Consider the following 18,029-nt stretch of genomic DNA (forward strand, 5'->3'; position numbering starts at 1 on the left):
TGCAAGGCAGCCAGAGAGAGGATATTTTGCCTTTCCAAAGCCATCCCCATTTCACACAAATCCCAGATTTTGTGCCCAAACTGCTGCAGGGAGGTTCTCTGGTTGCTCAGCAACGACTTTAGTGCTGATCATAGCTTGGGGTGGTGAGCAGCACCTGCAATTCCTGCTGGACACGGAATGAGGCCAGGATTTGGAGAAAGATATGGAAAGGGAAGGGCAGGCACGGCTTCCTGAGAGCAGGGAAATCCAGTTTATGTGGGTTAATAACAATCAGCTGGAATTTGGGGTGGGAAAGTGTCATTTTTGGGTGGAAAGTGTCTTTTTTCACTGCTCCGATTATCTGTGGGAAGGAGAGGAATCCATGGCATGGGACAAGTGGCTGTCACTGGAGTGTTTGGCCCTGCCAGGGAAGTGTGAAATGTGGCACAGTCTGTGCTTCCCTAAGAGCTGTGACATCCCGAGGAGCGCTCCTGCTCCATCCCACAGGAAAAGTGACATTTCCACGATTGGAAAACTGCTGGTGCTGAGTCAGGAAGTCAGGAATTCAGCCTTGTTCTCACAGATCCATGGGAACACCGAATTTGCGTGGGAAGGAACCTTAAAGCTCATCCAGTTCCACACCTGACACCTTCCGCTATCCCAGGCTGCTCCAAGCACCTGACCTTGGACACTTCCAGGGATCCAGGGGCAGCCACAGCTTCTCTGGGAAACCTTCCCACCCTCCCAGCCAGGAATTCCTTCCCAATATCCCACCTAAATCAATGTTCCTTCCGCTTGAAGCCATTCCCTCTTGTATTTTCCACGTTAGATAAACCAGAAGGCGTTGAGTGCCAGAAGATCTCTGCAGGAGTTGTTGGTTCTCCTTCCCCTTTCCAACCTTTCTCCTGGAATCCACGTCTCCTTCTCCCCACTGTTCCCCCTCTGGATTCCCGCTCTCCAAGTGGCAATTAGGTTGATCACGGCACCGCTTTGCAGCTTACAGAACGTTCTCCTTAATTATTAAACGCGGTATTTCCATCCCACCGCAGCAGATTCCCTTTGAAGCTCTGGCTGAGCTCGCAATTCCCTCCTGCTGCTGCCGATCCCAATCCCACCTCCCACCACTTCCGTCGGTGCACCTGGTTTTTCCCACTTTTTCAGCTTTCCAACCCTATCCTGGCCATTTTATGGCTCCCATTCGTTGCTTTTCCACAGAATTCAGGCACAGCCACTGTTGCTGTTGGATGTGCAAGAAAAATTATGGAACTTCTCCCGAAACCTTGGGGGTTTTCCTCAAAATTCCCATTTTTGGAGGTCGGATTTCCAAGCACCTTTGGAATATGTTTGGAATGGGGGTAGAAACATTCTTGGAGTCTCCTGGAGAATGGGATTTCCCAGGAATTGGTGCTCACAGATACCTGTGCTGATCCCTGTCCTCCAGCCTCATCCCATGTTTTATAGGAATAAGCTGAACTTTCCCACTAGATCTGATGTTTAAAATCCCAGAAATCCCTCATAAAATCCGATTCCCACACAGGCAGAAAGTTCCTAATTATCCATTCCACATTCCTCACGGAGCTCGGGTCGGGTGGGAGGCCGGATCTGCTGGATCTGGGCTATTCCCTGCCCAAAATTCCATCCTTCCAGTGTGGGTTTTCCCAGCTCCACCTGCTCCAAGCCTGTGGCAGGGAATGGGAATTATCTGCTGGAAATTTAATTGGTTCATCCAAGCCTTGGGGGTATTTTATTAGTAATTAATTCAACCTGAGCCGACGTAACTTGGGGTATTATCCCGTGAAATGGAGTTAATTTTTATGGGATAATAAAACACAGGGATGGGAAAGAATCTATTAAAGTACAAATGCCCCTATTCTCTGTGTGGATATAATAATATATGCAAATAGATGCAAATATTTATGTATATTTCCATATTTCATTTCTATTTAATACCCATTTTCCAGCACCTTGGCTGGTTGTTATTCTTTATATGCTAATTTTGATGGGAGTATTTTTAATTTTCCTTGCATAAATAATTTCTAGGGTTGGAATATCCGTGTTTTCCCCCATTAGGGAATCTTTAAGCTGAGTTTATTTCCAGGAGCTGCTTTCCAGCCTTTTTCTTCTCTCCAGGGCACCTGGAAGGAAATACTGGTGCAGGTTAACGCGCTGCAGGCAATGGGAAAAGGGGAAAAAAGGGGGAATAGGAGGGAAAAAAGGGGGGAGGAAATAAAGGAAAAAAGGGGAGAAAAAGGGGGAGAGGGAAGGGGGAAAATGGGAAAAAATATGGCTCAAAAAAGGGGGAATGGGGAAAATAAGGGTGGAAAAGGAGAAAAATGGGGAAAAAAGAGGAGGAAGGGGGAAAAGGGAGAAAAAGGGGGATAAATGGGAAAAAAGGTGGCACAAAAAAGGGGGGGAACACGGGGAAAGGGGGGGAAAGGAGGGGAAAAAAGGGAGGAAAAAAGAGGGGGGAAAGGCGGGGAAAAGGGGGCACAAAAAAAGGAGGGGAAAAGGGGGGGAAGGGGGGAAAATGGGGGGAAAAAGGGGGGAAAGGGGAAAATGGGAAAAACGGGGGGAAGCAGAAAAATGGAGAAATAGGGGCAAAAGGGGGAAAAATGGGGGGAAGGTGGGAAAAAGGAGGAAAAATGGGAGGGGGAAATGGGGAGAAAAGGGGGAAAATAGGAGGAAAAAGTGGAGAAAAGGGGGAATAAAGGAGAGAATAAAGGGGGGAAGGGGAAAAAAGGAGGGGAAAAGAGGGGGGGAAAGGGAGCAGAGGGAAGGGGAAAAAAGAGGGGGAAAAAAGGGAGGAGAAAGGGAAAAAAAAACATCCTAAGGAAATGAAGAGGTTCTGCATCGTCTCGTGATGGAAAATCCTCTCAGGAAACATTCCCAGACTCCCTGGTGCATCCTCAGCCGAGCTGCCCGTGCCCCTGGACACTTGCACTTCATTCCCCACCAGCTCCCAGGCCAACAAAGCCCAGGGATGTCCTGGAGCCCCAACTTCCAAGGATATTTATTTCCCCTCTCCCTCACCCTACAGGACCACACTGAACTGCCAGGCTTTGAATCCGGGCTGAGTTCTCTTTGTACTGAACGAGGGCCAGTTACCCGCAAAGGCGATTAACTGGTAATTTATTAGAAGAAAATAGAACAAAACAAACAGATGAGGTGGGAGAAGCAGGAGAGGGAGTAGCCCTCTCCTCTTAACCCAGAGGTGGGAGGACCTCGCTGTGGGAGGCTTCAATCACAGGAGGACGTCACCGTGACAGACTCGAAGCCACAGGAGGACCGAGTCGCACGAGAACACCGCCTTTTATGCTCTCTTTCAGTCCTTCTGATTGGTCAGTCCACGGGGCGGCTGCTTAGCGGCTCATTTCATTGGCTTAGATTTCCCGCTTCTCGGGTGATGATTGGCTCGCCGCTAGGTCCCGCCCTCTCCCCTCACGGTGCGTCGAGTGATTGGTGCAAGGTCCGGCTCGGAGGGAGGCTGGTGATCGGTGGGTGCAGCTGCCCCTCCCAAGGCCGAGGTCAGCCCGGTGGGGCTTGGGGACCTTCAGTACTCTACATCAACAGCTCCTGGCCTCCTTCTATCAACTGCACTCCTTTAAACAAAGGGCTTCTAACTCCGTTCAACAGTTTAAACAGCATAACTTCCTACAACCCAAACCATAACACTCAACCATCCTACCTAAGACCCGTACAACCCGAATTAGGACGCACAAAACCGCCTAAACTGGAATAGCTCCTACAACATCTTCTGTTGAAATGAATCTGTGACTCATCCCTGCTCCTGCTGCCCCTCAGGAAGCAGAGGAATTCCTTCCACCCCATCCAGGATTGCTCCCGAAAAATCCTCCAAGCCAATTATCTCCTGCTTGAACCTCGCCCAGCCTCGGGTCAGAGGTCAGGGCCCATTAAATGAGATTTCTGCTCAATTATCTAATCACCGTTAATCCCATCACAGTGATCCCGGCCTCCATCTGTCCTTCCATGGCTCTCACTTCCACTTTTCCCATTCCTTCCTCCTTTTCCTTTCCCAGGATTTCTCCAAGCACATTTCTGTTATATTTTCCCTTAGCTAAATCTGGAATTCTCAACATTTTTATTTTTACACAAAACTGTGTCTCAAGTCCTCCCAGTTTCTGGATTTCTCATTCCAGGGCCAACAAAACTTTACTAAAAATGCTTTTATTTTTTCAAGTTCACTTCTTACATATCCCAAATTCCTGCTAAATTTCCAAAAGCTGCCTTTCCCTGGATCCTTTGAATAACTTTTATTTTCATCTCTAACCTAACAGAGCCTGGACACAGACATTTTCCACCCTTCCAAAACCTTTCCTCTCCATTTACTCCACTCCCATCATGTTTTGGCCACTGCTTTGATCTTAAATAGAAATAGAAATATTAAATAGAAATAGAAATATTGAAAGTTTCTATTCATGCTTTCTTTTTTTTAATTCATTTTTTACCTCTCCTGCTTTTTTGCTGGCACAAGCGTTTGGGAATTCCTCCTTAACAAAAAATCATTGCTCTTCCCCCCCAAAAAATAAAATAGGAGCAGAATTGTGCTGTGGAGACTTTTGGTTTCACCACTGGTGATCAACCAATTGTGGGATTTTCTCCCCCACAGGAAGAAGAGATTCTTAAAAGGTGAGGAGGAAAAAAAAAAATCATTTGAAGCAGTGAGCAGAACAAAACTGGAAGTTTTGAATCCTCAGCTCTGTCATTTTTGTGTCAAGTCGTGAAAATCCCAGGCATTATCCACCTGACAGGATGGATGCCTGGGATTCTATTTTTAGGGGAAGAAATAATCTTAATAACCAGTTTGGCATCCCTAAGGCAGGTGTGTGTGCACGGGACAATGCTCCTGAGCTCCTGCTTCCCGCTCCGTTTGGTGGGGGAAAAAAAAGCAGGAAAAACAACCAGAATTCCCATTTTCCCTCCTTCCTTTGAATGCCTCCCCTGCAAAGCGCTGGAATTAAAGATGTTCAGGGTGCCTGCCAGGAGGACCAGGTCTGGTTACCTTGAGATGGGTTGTAAAATATGGATAAAGAGCAATGTCCCGCTGGCACAGAGGCACAGGCTCCTTGTTTTCACGCTCAGTTCAGAGGATTCTGCCAAAATCAAATGTGAATTCCCTGGAATGCCTTTTCCTGGGCTTTTGGGCCCTCTGTGGGAGCTTCTCCCTTCCAGGTTGGATCTTTCCGAGCAGCTCTTCCACTTCTGCTCCATCACTCAGCTAAACCTGGGGAGTAACAAAGCATGATCCCACAGAAATTTCCCTTCCCACACTCTCCCTTCCCTCTTCCTCCTGTTTGAATGCTTCTTTTCATCAAAGCTTGAAATATATTTGTGTCTTTCCAGTCTTCTTCCACGAGGATTTTCTGAGGGAAAAAATATCTCACCCGGACGCTTCTTCCATTGAATTGCAGCCATTCCACCTTGCCATACAAACTCCTTCTCATTCCCTAGGAATTGGAGGAAGACCTTAATCAGGATCTCAGATTTCAGGGTGATGCTGCAAATGCTGCTCAGCCTCGAGGTTTGGGTCTCTGCAGAGCCAAATATCCCATCCTTTATGAGCTGGAATGATCCCAGAGGGGGGAATTTGAGCACCCAGGAGCTGCCTGAGAGTGCAAGACAAAACAAACAAAATAAACTAAATGAAAAGAAATGAAAAAAAAAATTTAAAAGGACCAAAATAAAGCACCAAGGGCATAAAAGAAGGGGGTGAAGTTCTGGCGGATGCGTCCCCAGCACAGTTTGGAGCGCAGTGGGTTCCGCTGGCATCGGATTCATCTAAAAGGGAACAAAACCCTTTTAAAATCCCCAAAAGTTGTTCCTAGCATCATTTGAAGGAGGATTACTTGAGGTCCTTTTTTAGTAGGACACTCCAGAGGGAGCTGACGACGGGAGCTACTGAGGGAACACCCCAGCAGAGGCTCCCACACCATTCCTGTCTCCTGAACTGCCGGCTCCAACAAACCCTTATCAAATGGAGCTCTGCTTTCCTGGGAAAGCCTCTTTTGGCCAGAAAACCGAGGAAAAGCATTTTGTGAACAGTGTGGGGACCTTGTGTGCTTAGATGGAAGCACATCTGAGCCCTCGGATGCAGAAATTCAGGACAACCTGGATTTCCTTGGAGCAAACCATGAGGAAAACTCTGTTTGCTGTGATTATTTTTTTCTCTTTTTCCTCCATCACCAAACTCGAGGTCAGTTCATCCCCAGGTTTTTCCTTTCTTGCCCAATGTGCCATAAAACTTTGCATTTTGAAGAGTTTTCTGCTTCGGCCTTTTTGTTCAGAGGCCTCAGAAAGGGAACGAGGAGCAGCGACCTTTGCCGGAAGGAATTGTGCTCATTCCCTTCTCCCTCCTGCTTTTAGAGTGCATTTTGCTCATGTTCACAACTATTTGGAGAGAATTGCTCCCTGTGCCCTCAGAGCAGGTTCTGGGCTTGTAATGTTGGAATAAAAATCAGAGGATTTCACAATTTCATCCTGGCTGCTGGTGATGGGCTCAGCCAGGCAGGAAAAAGGTCCCCGAGGTGCTCCTGGGTTGTGCTGAGCTGCAAAACCAAAATGTGGCAGCAGCAGGGCTGGAGGACACGGTTAAGGAAGAGAAAAAGATCATTTCAAAAGGGATTCAGCACCTGGAGAAGCTTTGGAGCAGGGGGAGGTGGGAGAATTTCAGGTCAGGTCGAAGGTGTGGGAATTGTGGGTGGGATCTGTCCCTGAGCAGAGAAGCAGCCCCTGTTCTGTGGGACTGAGAAAGGACAATTCCCACTCCTGGCAGTCCTGGTGTGAGGGGAAGGAACAGGGCAGGGAAAACCTGAGATAGTCCTGGGACAGATGGGATTACAGAGATTGCTGAGTTCCCTGAAAAACTGGGAAAATTCGGGGTCCAGAGCTGTCCCTGTCCCCAGGGATGTTCCAGCACCCCCTGATGCTCCAAGTCTCTGGGACAACCCGAACACAGCTTCTCCAGAGCTAAAACTACTCAACCCCCCCCAAAATTGACCCATCCCTTCTTTGAAAGTGAGACAAATGTTTTGGGGTGATGAAGCATCTTTTACCACGTTAGAAATGGAGTTTGGGTCTCAGCAGGACCCACTCAGAGCCTGCAAGTGCAACAGGGGGACATCCAACGAACATCAGCATCCCCAAAAGCCACCCTGGTGCTAAAGAAAGGCCTTCAGGAAGGGCACCGTGGCACTGAGGGCTCCCAAATGGGCTCTTCATTGTTTAAAAGTCAGTGCTGGTAAAGCCCAGGCCAGCAAAATGTTTAAGCTCAGGGTTAAGTACCCGTTTAGTCAGGGCTGAAGGAGCATCCCGGGCTCAATCCCGGCCTGTCCACATGGAAATGTCGCTTTTCTGTCACCCTAAACCCACCCCAAGAACTTTTCCCCATGCCTGACTCTGCAATCCATAATAACCAAGAGCTGCAAGCACTGAAATTCGGATTTTTCTTCTTTAGAGGAAGAGGGGTTCGACCCTTCCTCCCCCTGAGCAGGTGTGAGGGATTTCTGCCCTTTTTCCTTCAAAAGGCACCTTTGGGAGTGCTCCATGCACCCAGCCAGGACCATTCCAGGGATTTCAAAGAAATTTTGTGGCAATACCCACTGCTGGGAATCTCATGTGGAATTACAGCATCGGTGAGGTTGGTAAATCCCTATGGGATCGAGTCCAAATGTCCCCAGCCCTGCCGAGGTCACCAGTGCCCCTTGTCCCCAAGGGCCACATCCACAGGGCTTCAAAATCCCTTCAGGAATGGGGACTCCACCTGGACAACCATTCTGGGGAAGGAATTTTCCTTAATATACAATGTGGCACAACCTGAGGCTGGTTTGCCAAAAAAAAAAAAAAAAAAAAAAAAAAAGATTTTTTTAGCATTTAACAGATTTATTTTTGGTTTCAGCCTTCCTCGCTCCAGCCCCAGGAGCTCAGACCTGGAGATCAGATTGAAATCCACCCCAATTTGAATTTGAGGGACCATTTCCAGCAGCAGGGATGCGACAGAAGGACCAGAAAACACCTTGCCAGCAAAAGGTGAGGCTTCACCTCTCCCCAGCGATACCTGCACACAAAGAAATCAGCCCCGAAATGGCAAAGCACATTAGGAAAAACTCCCGTTTCTAGGAGGGAAGGGAGGGGAAAAAAAAAAAAAAAAAGCCTTGACAGCTGTGTTGAAATTACCTCTGGTAATTTGAACTGAGTGGAAGCTTTTAGATTCGATTGCACCGAAAAAATGTAAAGCATGTCACTTATTAAGCTTTTACGGCTGACATTCAGCCCGGTACCTGACGGCATCTTCCCAGCAATCTGGAGATCAGGCAGCTAAATGTGCTTGGAAAATGGGAGAATTGGGGCTGCTGGAGAGTCATTACTCTGGGAATTAAATGGGCTCTCTTGTTCTTGAGGGTAATCTTACCAACAAAAAAAAGTGTCTGCAGAAGTCGAAAAGCATCTCCCTCTTCGCTGTCTGAGCTTTGCTGCTCTTCCTTTAATAACAATAATTACTTGACTCGAGTGATTGGGGGTGGGGGGGACCTGCAGGCACCCAGGAAAATGAAGCCTCGACTCCTCCTCTGCTGGCAGCAGGGCCCCTGTCTTAGTCTGAGCTTTGTTAGCCCCGTTTGGGAAGTTAAGAAAGGTGTCGGCACGAGGTGTGATGCTCTGGCAAGCCGGGCTCTTTTCTGCCGCAGGGATTTTAGTGAGAAGTGCCTGAGAGTGCCTCATAACGCTGCAACTGCGGGCAGGGACAAAGATCTCGGCCCAGCCTATTAAAATCCACAGCAAAATGAAAATATAAAAATAGCTGGAGGGGGAAAAAACCCTCCTGTGAAGTGTTTAGGCCAAATTAACCAGCCCAGAAACGCTTAAAGGAGTTGTTGCCATGGTTTCGTGCACCGGCAGGATGCTCCGCCATCCACACTCCGCGGTTCTTCCCCGGGATTTGGGAATTCCGGCCGCGTTGAAGGCCATGGGGTGACACGGAGGGCTCGTGGCTCTGCCCTGGCACGCCTGGGTGTGGTTTTTGTGCGGGCAAAGCTGCCTGTGCCAGCTCCTCTGTGGGGTTACAGGTGTCCAGACCCCTCAGGTGCTCCCAGCTTTTCTGGGATCACAGCACCCGCGGCTTGTGGAGCTCCTCGGAGCTCTCCCGGTTTTCCCAGCTCCGGGCAGGGCTGAGCATCCCGTGATCCATTAACACCTTAACGAGCTCCAGGTGGGCATTAATGGGTTTGGGGAGGGTGTGAAGTGAGGCAGCGCTGCCACACCTCCGGCTCTGCCTTACAGGTGAGCACCGGAGGGAAACGGAAAGGAATTCTTGCAAACCCCTCTGGAAATGAACCTCCCAGAGCAACAAAAACAAAGCAGCCGTGATCTAAAGACAGCCTGTGGTGCCTCTCTGCTGGAGCACAGCCAGCAGAACGCCAGGAATGTGGGATCACCCATGGATCAGCGCTTGCTGGGATGGGGAAAAACGGCATGTGGTCACCCTCACCGAGGATCCCACTGGATTTCCCGGAACTCCCAGCCCGACAAGGAGGAATCTTAGAGATATCCTAAGGTCTCAAAAGTTGTGCCAGAGAAGGTTGATGTTGGATATTATAGAAAATTTCTATTCCTGGAGGGATTTCCAAGCCGTGCGGATGTGGCCCTTGGGGACAAGGGGCAGTGGCGGCCTTGGCACTGCTGGGAATGGTTGGACTCGATCCCAGAGGGATTTTCCAACCTCACCAACACTGTAATTCCACATGAGATTCCCACAGTGGATATTGCCACAATTTTCCGTTGGTTTAACTGCCAGGGGTTTTCATCTTTCCAGCTGGGAATATACTGGATTTTCGGTGTGTTTTGAATACATCCCAGAGAGGCAGAGAGCTCAACACGGGGACTTTAGGAACCCAAACACGGTGTGGGGTCTGGTGTCCTGCACTTCCCAAATTCCCGAGGCTGACCGAGTGTTCATATTTCCCTGGCCTGACCTTACTGTGCTATTGTTGGGTTTTATTCTCCCACCAAATGTGCAGCCCCGGGCAAGCGTTTGCCCTCTCTGCCTCCACTCCTCAATCCATAAAACAACAAAGAAATTCCAATACTTTGACAGTTCTGAAAACACAGAACATTTGTGCTCATTTTACATAATGCTCGCTTTTCCAAACAATTGAGGCATTGCCTCGAATTCCATGTTGAAGTGCTGGACCATCATGGGAAATAATTCCAGAGGAATAGGATAAAATCCAGGTGGAAACACAGCTTCCCAGCACGAGGCTGCAGCAGACCCTTGGCATCCAAGGAAAACCAAATCCCATTATTCCAGGAGCCCAAATTCCATGTTAATTTTCTGGACTATCATGGGAAATAACTCCAGAGGAATAGGATGGAATTAAGGTGAAGTCCAAACTTCCCAGCACGAGGCTGCAGCAAACCCCTGGCATCCCTGGAAAACCAAATCCCATTATTCCAGGAGTCCAAACCGAAGATGATCTCTGGAAAATTTCCCAAGGCTGAGGTGCCACAAACACGTTTGTGGGAATGATTTCAGGCTCCAGAGGTGTCTCAATATTGAGGATGTCAGAGGCAATAATTGGTGCTGACGCGGTGCCTTTCACTCAGGCTCTGTCAGGGTGCAGAGTGACGGCCCTGGGGACTGAAGGCTCTGTAGAAATCCTGAAAAATCTCGTTTTCAACACAAAACCCAGCAAGTTTTCCCTGCCAGCCTTTCCCAAAAAACAGGAGGGATTTATCCAGCTGTGGCTGAGCCTCGCCCAGGACAATCCTGCCTTTTCGGCCTATGGAAATTTGTGAATTTATGGAGCACGTCCAGGTGGTTCCTGGGAGGGGTGAGTGGTGTGGAGCTCAGCTTTAGAGTGCTGCCCATGTGAAGAGAAGTTAATATCAATAATATATTTATAGTTCCATGATAAGATCATTAAATTTTCATGTATAATAACACAAATAGATAAACACAGCATATTCTGTATAAATATATAAAATATATTTAAATACAGTTATTTATATAATATATACCACAGAAATCGATTAAATACAGAAATATATACATTCATGGACATAAAATATAAAATACATTAATTTTTTGGGCACCTCCTGGGGTTGCATCCCACGGGAGGGATTTCCTGGCATTTCAGGACAGGGTTAGTGGTGGCCTCAGCAGTTCATGGTTGGATTTGATGATCCTAAAGGTCTTTTCCAACCTAAACAACTCCAATTCTGTGGCAGCAGAGCCTGGACTGCCACAATCCTGAGGGAAGCTGCTTTTTCCAATCCATTTTCCCATTTTCCCTGTGTTTGATACATCCCCAAGGAGCTCCCAGTGTTGTCCTCAGCATCCACCCAACCCCACGCATCCCAAAAGGGGAGGAGATCCCTTGGAGGTGATGGGAAGCTGGGACTGACCTCAGCACCCACGTGGAGTTGGGAATTTTGCTCCTCATTTGCCCTGTCCATATTTATTTTTCATGTTTTTCCTGCTCACATAAAGCACAAATTCAGGCACAAATTCAGGACAGACCACAAGCCCTCGATGGATCACCAGGAATTTCAGAGATTCCTGCAAACCAGGCTTGCACAGCCCAGGGGCTGGATTACTTCTGCTCACCAGTGCAACCATGAAGATAAACGACAACTCAGTTTTGTTTATTCAGTGCTGAAGGATCTGCAAGAGCCACTCAGCAGCAATATTTGACAATTCTGCTTGATTTTGCCCAGCTTCCCACTAAGCAACGCCAGTGATTTGCAAAGTGATTTGTGAAAATCTGAACGTGCCACGTGAAGGGAGTGAAACCATTCCTCAAACTGCACCAGAGCCGCAAAAGTTCAATCCCACCCTAAATAAAAAGTACCTTTTATTGAATGGATTGATATAAAAATGTGGGTTTTCCCCAGAAATTTAGAATTTGTGCTTTCCCCCTCGATGTTTGGGGTAATTTTCCCCAATTTGCCTTCTCCTGTCAGAGCCCATTCCGTGTGTCACCCTCACCTGATGGAACCAGCAACAAGGAATTTTTTTAAAAAAAAATTTTTATAGCGTTTTTTAAACAGTATTTTAATGGGTATTCTTAAAATATTTCCCACAGGGAATACTTCAAAGGGAAAACTTCCCAGCGTGAGGAGCAGGCCTTTGCAAGTGGAATAAGGACAGCAGGAGGAACAAAACCCTCTAAAAACCACCAGGAATTATCAAAGGGGCTCGAGGCCTCCCCTGCCAGAGCTGCAGCTACAACCGAGCACGGGAATCTCGAGGCTCATTAGTGGGAACAGCTGGATTTTCCAGGAAATTGTCAGCCTCTCCAGGCAGCCCTGGCCTGGGGGGTGGGGGAGCTGCTTTAATTCCCACCTGGAATTAGACAGCGAAGTGTTTACAAATTGTAATGGGGGAAAACACGGAGCTGAACTCCTCAGTGCTGTGATGCCAGGGTTTGTTCCCCGCTGGGTGTGGGGTGGTGATGGATGAGCCTTGGGAAGGGCTGATCCAGGTAAGAGCTCGGGAGTGGAGGGGCTGAGCTCGCTTTTGAGGCCTCTCACACTCATTTTTAGCCATGAGGGTCCCAGCAGGCAGCACAAATCCCTGAGGAAAACAGGCCAGGAGGGCTGGAAGAGCTGGGTCAGATCCCAGGGTGCCTGAAATGTTTGGGAATCTCAGCCACAGTCAGACATCCTGGGGTACCTGTCCCAGGGATCCTCTGGATTGTGTCCTGTCCAAGTCCAGGGAAAATTGTTTTTTTTTTGTTTGAAGTGAGCACTTTATCCAGTCCGTGATCCCAGGAAACACTGCAGGGAATGGGGAAGCACCAGGGCAGTTTTGCAGCCTCTCCTCCCTCGCTCAGTGACACGTCACAAACAGCGCCAGGAAAGGCACTGCCAGCCCCTCCTTGGCATTCCCAGTAAAGCAGAGTCCAAGAAAACAAATCACCTGTTCCAAAGGAGGATCGATTATCCTCCAGGGGAGGCTGGATATCCTCAATTAAATATAATTAGTTTAGAAAAACGGCTTAGGAAATTCTGGTAAGATAAGACAAGGTCAGGTTGAGCAGGACTTGGAGCAATCGGGGATAGTGGGAGGTGTCCCTGCCCACGGCAGGGGTTGGAACAAAATGGGCTTTAAGGTCCCTCCTAACCCAAATTTCTTCTCATTCAAAGATAAATATAATCCTCGAGGCTCTCTCATTTGATTAGGCATTCAATCTATGATTCCCATGGCAGCACTGCAAGTCTGGAAGCTCTTCAAGGTTACTCACATTAAAAAACTGAGAACTTAACACACAAAAAAAAAAAAATATTAAAAATTTTAAAACCCTCAAAATTTAACAAGCCCCAAATCAGCAAGACTTTACATACCTCTGAGGCTGTTGACATTGCACACCGAGTTCATGTCTGGTACCCAAACAGCCGCAGCCCAGGGCGGGGAGGGGGTGTGAAAACTGGCCCCGTTCCTGCAGCATCAGTGCCGGGAGAGCCAAGCACAGCCCCGGGCGCTGCGTGCGCTTCCCAGGAATGCAAAACGGGCTGGGAAGAGGGGGAGCGAGCCAACAGCTGCCTCCAATTCCTCGGCAGCTCCAGGAGAGGATGACTCCGGGGTGCCGAGGAGCAGAGCAGACTGGGGACAGGGACGGAGGGAGGTGGGTGGCACTTTGGGGACAGCGCTGCCAACAACAAAATAAAGGCAGTTATTTATTCTGGTCTGACTTCAGGAGGGTTTAAATGCTGCTGATTTGTGGCTTTTCCTCATCTTTCCATCTCCAGCTCTCTCCTTCGCAGCTGATTTACCCCGGTTTGATCTCGGGGTGGCTGATGGGGCTGAGCTCCAACAGCTCCAACAGCTCCACGTGTGGGGAAAATCCTGCAGCTGCTACAAAAACCACTTACAGCCGCGTTTTTAAGAGTGCTTTTGGAAGCACAGGTTAAGCCGTATCTCAGTAAGATTGTGCTTCCTCTTCCTGCCTTTTTTTGCATCCAAACGAGCCCCCTCCCCTGCAGGAACTTCTGTAAATCCCAGCACTCCCCTCTATGGAAATCCCATCACAGCCCCTCCAGGCCTGTCACTGCCAGGCATTAACGAGCCTGCAAAATCCTCCCTTCTCTGATTTGGGCTGGCACAGCAGACGCTCGAGCCTCTCCATGCGTTGTTCAGAAAGTTTGGGAAGCGCCAAGTGCTGCTGAGGGAAATGCCAAAGCCCTTCGCTCCTGGGGGAGACGTTCATCGACAGAGCAGGGAAAAGCCTCTCAGGGGGGTTTACCGTGGGCATTAAAACTTCCCACTCGTTCGGGACTGGCTGCATCCACACAAACCCTCTTTGCTAAGAAATAAAAGCACCCAGGTGCTGGTGAAAGTGATGAGTTGATCAAAGCAAGTCCCCAGTGCAGGCCAGGCAGAGCACATTTATTTGTAGCATTAAGGAGAGAAGTGGCTTTTGGTGCAACGCCAGGAAAAAGTTGTCAAAATGCACGTCAAAATGGAAGAGAAGATTTTTAAATTTTTACTTAAGGGTGCCTAAACTGACAATCAAACCTGTGGTGCCAGTGCTGCTCACTGACTGCAGCCTGGAGGAGAAGGGAAGGGTTATCTGTGTGTGCAGGAAGGGTTGAATTCCTCAGTGCAGTGGTGGCCGGGAGTTGAAGGGGTCTCTCCTCCAAAATCCTCCAAAATCTGTGTCCTTGGAGAGATCAGGAGGAGATCAGGAGCACAGGTAAGCCGGGATCACAGCAGGGTCTCACCTCTGAGGGATGGGAGGTAAAGGGGGTATCACCCCCAGAGAGCAGCGTGGTTTGGGTTGGGAAGGGCCTTAAAGATCATCTCATTCCATGTTTTTCCAACTGGAAATTCCCTCCTCTCTGAGCACGGTGGTCACGGCGTGGTCACTCCTCACACCTGGGCATCGGGGTGACCTGCCCCGAGTGGAGCCTGGCTGAGCTCAGCTGGCTCCGCGGGGTAAATAATGGGATTAAACACGGGATTCATTACAGCAAGGTTTAATTACACGATGTTTAACAAGGGGTTAATTACAGCCTTCTGGTCATCTCAGACAGCCACGATTTCAGCGTGAAATCCCGTTTCTGGCGAACCTTGAAAGAAGGGGCTGGGAGAGCATCCTGGGCAAGGAAAGATGGGAAGGAGCCGCTCCCAACATCTCCTGCAGGGAAACGGGAGCTGAGCTCAGCTTCCCGCAGCTCGGGGACAGAGCAGGACCCGATCCCGGCATCTCCTCCTCCCGCACCGGGGCAGGACCCCGGCGCAGACCTTGGAATTCCGGCTCCAAGGCATCTGGCTCCCTCTTGTGTTCCCGTGCTTACGGCAGGAGCAGGCGGCCGGGACAGAGTCCGGCTGGTGGCACCTGCTCGTGTCCCCGTGTCCCGCCCGAGCAGCGGCAGAGGAGAGCCAAGAGCTGACCCCAAAGGGACCAGCTCCGCACCTCTGGGCTTGCAGGGCTCGTCCCGCTGCTCCCAGAGCGCCACAGGGAACAGGAGCACCCGCAGCCTGCTCCATCGGGGATGAGCTGTGACTCTCGGCCGTGGAGAAATCCCCCCTTTTCCTGCCCGATCCCGATCCAGCGCTGCTATTTATTTGTCCATCCCACACTCAGCAGCCCCGGCATTCCTTCCCCACCGTGGCAGCAATTTCAGGAGTATGAAACTATTCCAGCTGTACAAACACAACAGAACTTTGTTTTTCCAGTATTTTTTATCCCCTTTTTTTTTTTTTTCCTTTTGGTATTGTGGGGGGCAGGTGCTGATCCCCAGTGCTCCAATGCCAAAGGCAGGAGCAGAAAGGACAGGGAAAATCCACCTGGAAAGTGCTTTTAATGCAACACCCCAGCGCTGCTGGCTGCTGCCTTTAGGGATGAGGTTTTTCTTTGAGTGAGTTCCTTTTAGGAGATTTCTTCAAAGGTCATTAATGGGCGTCAGGAGACAGAGGAAAGCTGTGCTAGGAAAGTAGAAAGAGGGATTTGTTTTCCAGCAGATGTTCTACAACTCTCCAAACTAAGGAAAAAGTAAGCACAAGCAGACCAGGTGCTGTCAGTTCTGAGCTGTGCAGTCTTACTCGATTTTTTGGGTTTGTTTTAGATCATAATTAAAATTAATGATTATTTTTTATTCCCTTGGCCAGGTTGTCTGGTTATCTTCAGGCAGCTGCTGCAGAAATCAGGGAAGACTCCCACCCTCTAATTTAGGTGAAGGTGGTGAAGTATCCACACGTGGGTTTTCTGTGCTCCTAATTTAAAAGAGAGGGATGGAAAAGGTCTTTTTACTGGTAACTGCAGCAGTTGAAGGGAAGGAGCCCAAAGGAGTTATTTGGAATTAAACTGGATGGAAACCATGAATCCTGGAACCCCAGCCACCCTGGATATGAGGGAGAATCCACCTTGGAAGGGTTGTGCAGTGGAGAAAGCACTTCCAGCCCTCCCTGGGCAGGGTCACAGCTGCTTCTCTCTTGCACAAGACGTGCTCCAAAACAGGAACAAGGGTTTGTTCCAGGAGCCAAGGGAGATCCCTGCTAAATCCATCTCCTCTCTCTGGGTGGGATCCATCCCTGGATGGCTGCAGGGACTCACCGACCATCCTGAGCTGGTAAATATTCCCATTTTCATCTGGGTTTGATGCTTCTGAGTCTCCAGCGTGGCCTGACAAAGATGTAGGTGTGAAAGTTGTCTCAGATAATGAGTTAATTGTTACTAACGCTGTTTGGTTTTTTTTACACGTCTTTCTGGGGGTATTTTTACATAAAACACGTGGTTCTCAAAAGCAGAATATTCCTTCAGAATATCACTCTGGGATTGCAATTTTTTCAGGAGATGTGACAGATCTTTTGTAGTTTGTGCACTTGCAAGTTCCAGTGCAGCTCAAAAGTGGCAGGGGCAGGTTTGGGGACAAGAAACCTGCGGGAAGGAGGGTTTTCCATGAGGAAGAAAGCTCTTCCTGCAGGAATGGCATCCATCCTTCCCACTGCAAAACGAGAGGCACAGGTACAATGGGGAAGAGGGGAGGCTTTGTCCTCCCTCGCTGCAGCAGCAGCCCTTTGTGTCAGGGATGCTGAAGGATTCCAGTCAATCATTCCTGCTGCATCACCTCCCCCAGCCCCTCCGGACAACCAGGAGATTGCCTGGGCCTCCAGATTCAGTAATATTTTCCTGCTGAGGGATATCCTTCAAATCCTTGTGGTTTTAAGGTGTTTTCCCCACTGACTGTAGCGAACTGGGCTCACATTCTGTTATTTCTGCCCCTTTTTAATTACATTTTTTAGGCTTTTTCAGTAGGAGTTGTGCCTCAAATCAAAATCAGGCTTTGTATTTTTACAACTCTTATTTATCCCCTTCTGGGGAAGGGCAGCGAGTGAGGGCACAAATATTTTGTTGAGGTCTCCTGAGCAGGTTCTTTATTCAAATTAAGGTGCAAACCTGAGAGTCCTGAGTGAAATCAGCAGATCAGGAATAACAACTGTTTCCCCGGATATTATCCAACATCCACAAATGTTTTTCAAGTGGAATTTCATAGGGACAGCAGTGCTTAGCTTGCCATAAAAATAACTGTGAGAAGGAGAGAGCTGGCAAATCTCTGAGCAGCCCTAACACGGATTTGTTTGGTTGTGTTTGTTGGAGATTTCATGGCAATGACCAAATCGGAGGCGTTTTAGCAAAATATCCATTGTTTTCCATGGAATCTGCACGCCGAGGGAAGGAATATGTGCTTCACTTGGTGACGTTATTCTGTTTGTGTTTTCCCAGCACACACTGGGCTGTGCTGGGTCACAGCTTTGTTCCTGCCACAGAAACCTCGACCCCTCTCCGCCTCCCTGCCCTGGATCCCTCCCAGGTGCCAAAGGTGCGGCGTTCCCAGCCAAATCCAACCTGGAAAAGCAGCCCCGGAGCACAATAGCTCCTCTTTCCCCACCCACACCCCCCAGATGCCTCTTTACGAGGCACTCCACAAACAAAACAGCCGAGGCAAAGCTCTTTTTGTCTCCAGAAGCGACATCCTGGGAATGAGAGCGGCAGATGGGAGAGCCCCGGGAACAATGGGATAATGCTGAAGGGGTG

General features: G+C 48.9%; 1 long non-coding RNA gene across 1 annotated transcript; it reads left to right on the forward strand.

Annotated features, from left to right (window-relative positions):
- Positions 1 to 13,341: 13,341 nt before the first annotated feature.
- Positions 13,342 to 18,002, forward strand: LOC138113242 (uncharacterized). The gene is made up of 3 exons (XR_011152061.1): positions 13,342 to 14,684; positions 15,021 to 15,986; positions 16,103 to 18,002. It is a non-coding gene; the product is annotated as an uncharacterized lncRNA (long non-coding RNA).
- Positions 18,003 to 18,029: the final 27 nt, after the last annotated feature.

Source organism: Aphelocoma coerulescens, chromosome 7 (assembly GCF_041296385.1).
Source record: "Aphelocoma coerulescens isolate FSJ_1873_10779 chromosome 7, UR_Acoe_1.0, whole genome shotgun sequence".
Classification (NCBI taxonomy): domain Eukaryota; kingdom Metazoa; phylum Chordata; class Aves; order Passeriformes; family Corvidae; genus Aphelocoma; species Aphelocoma coerulescens.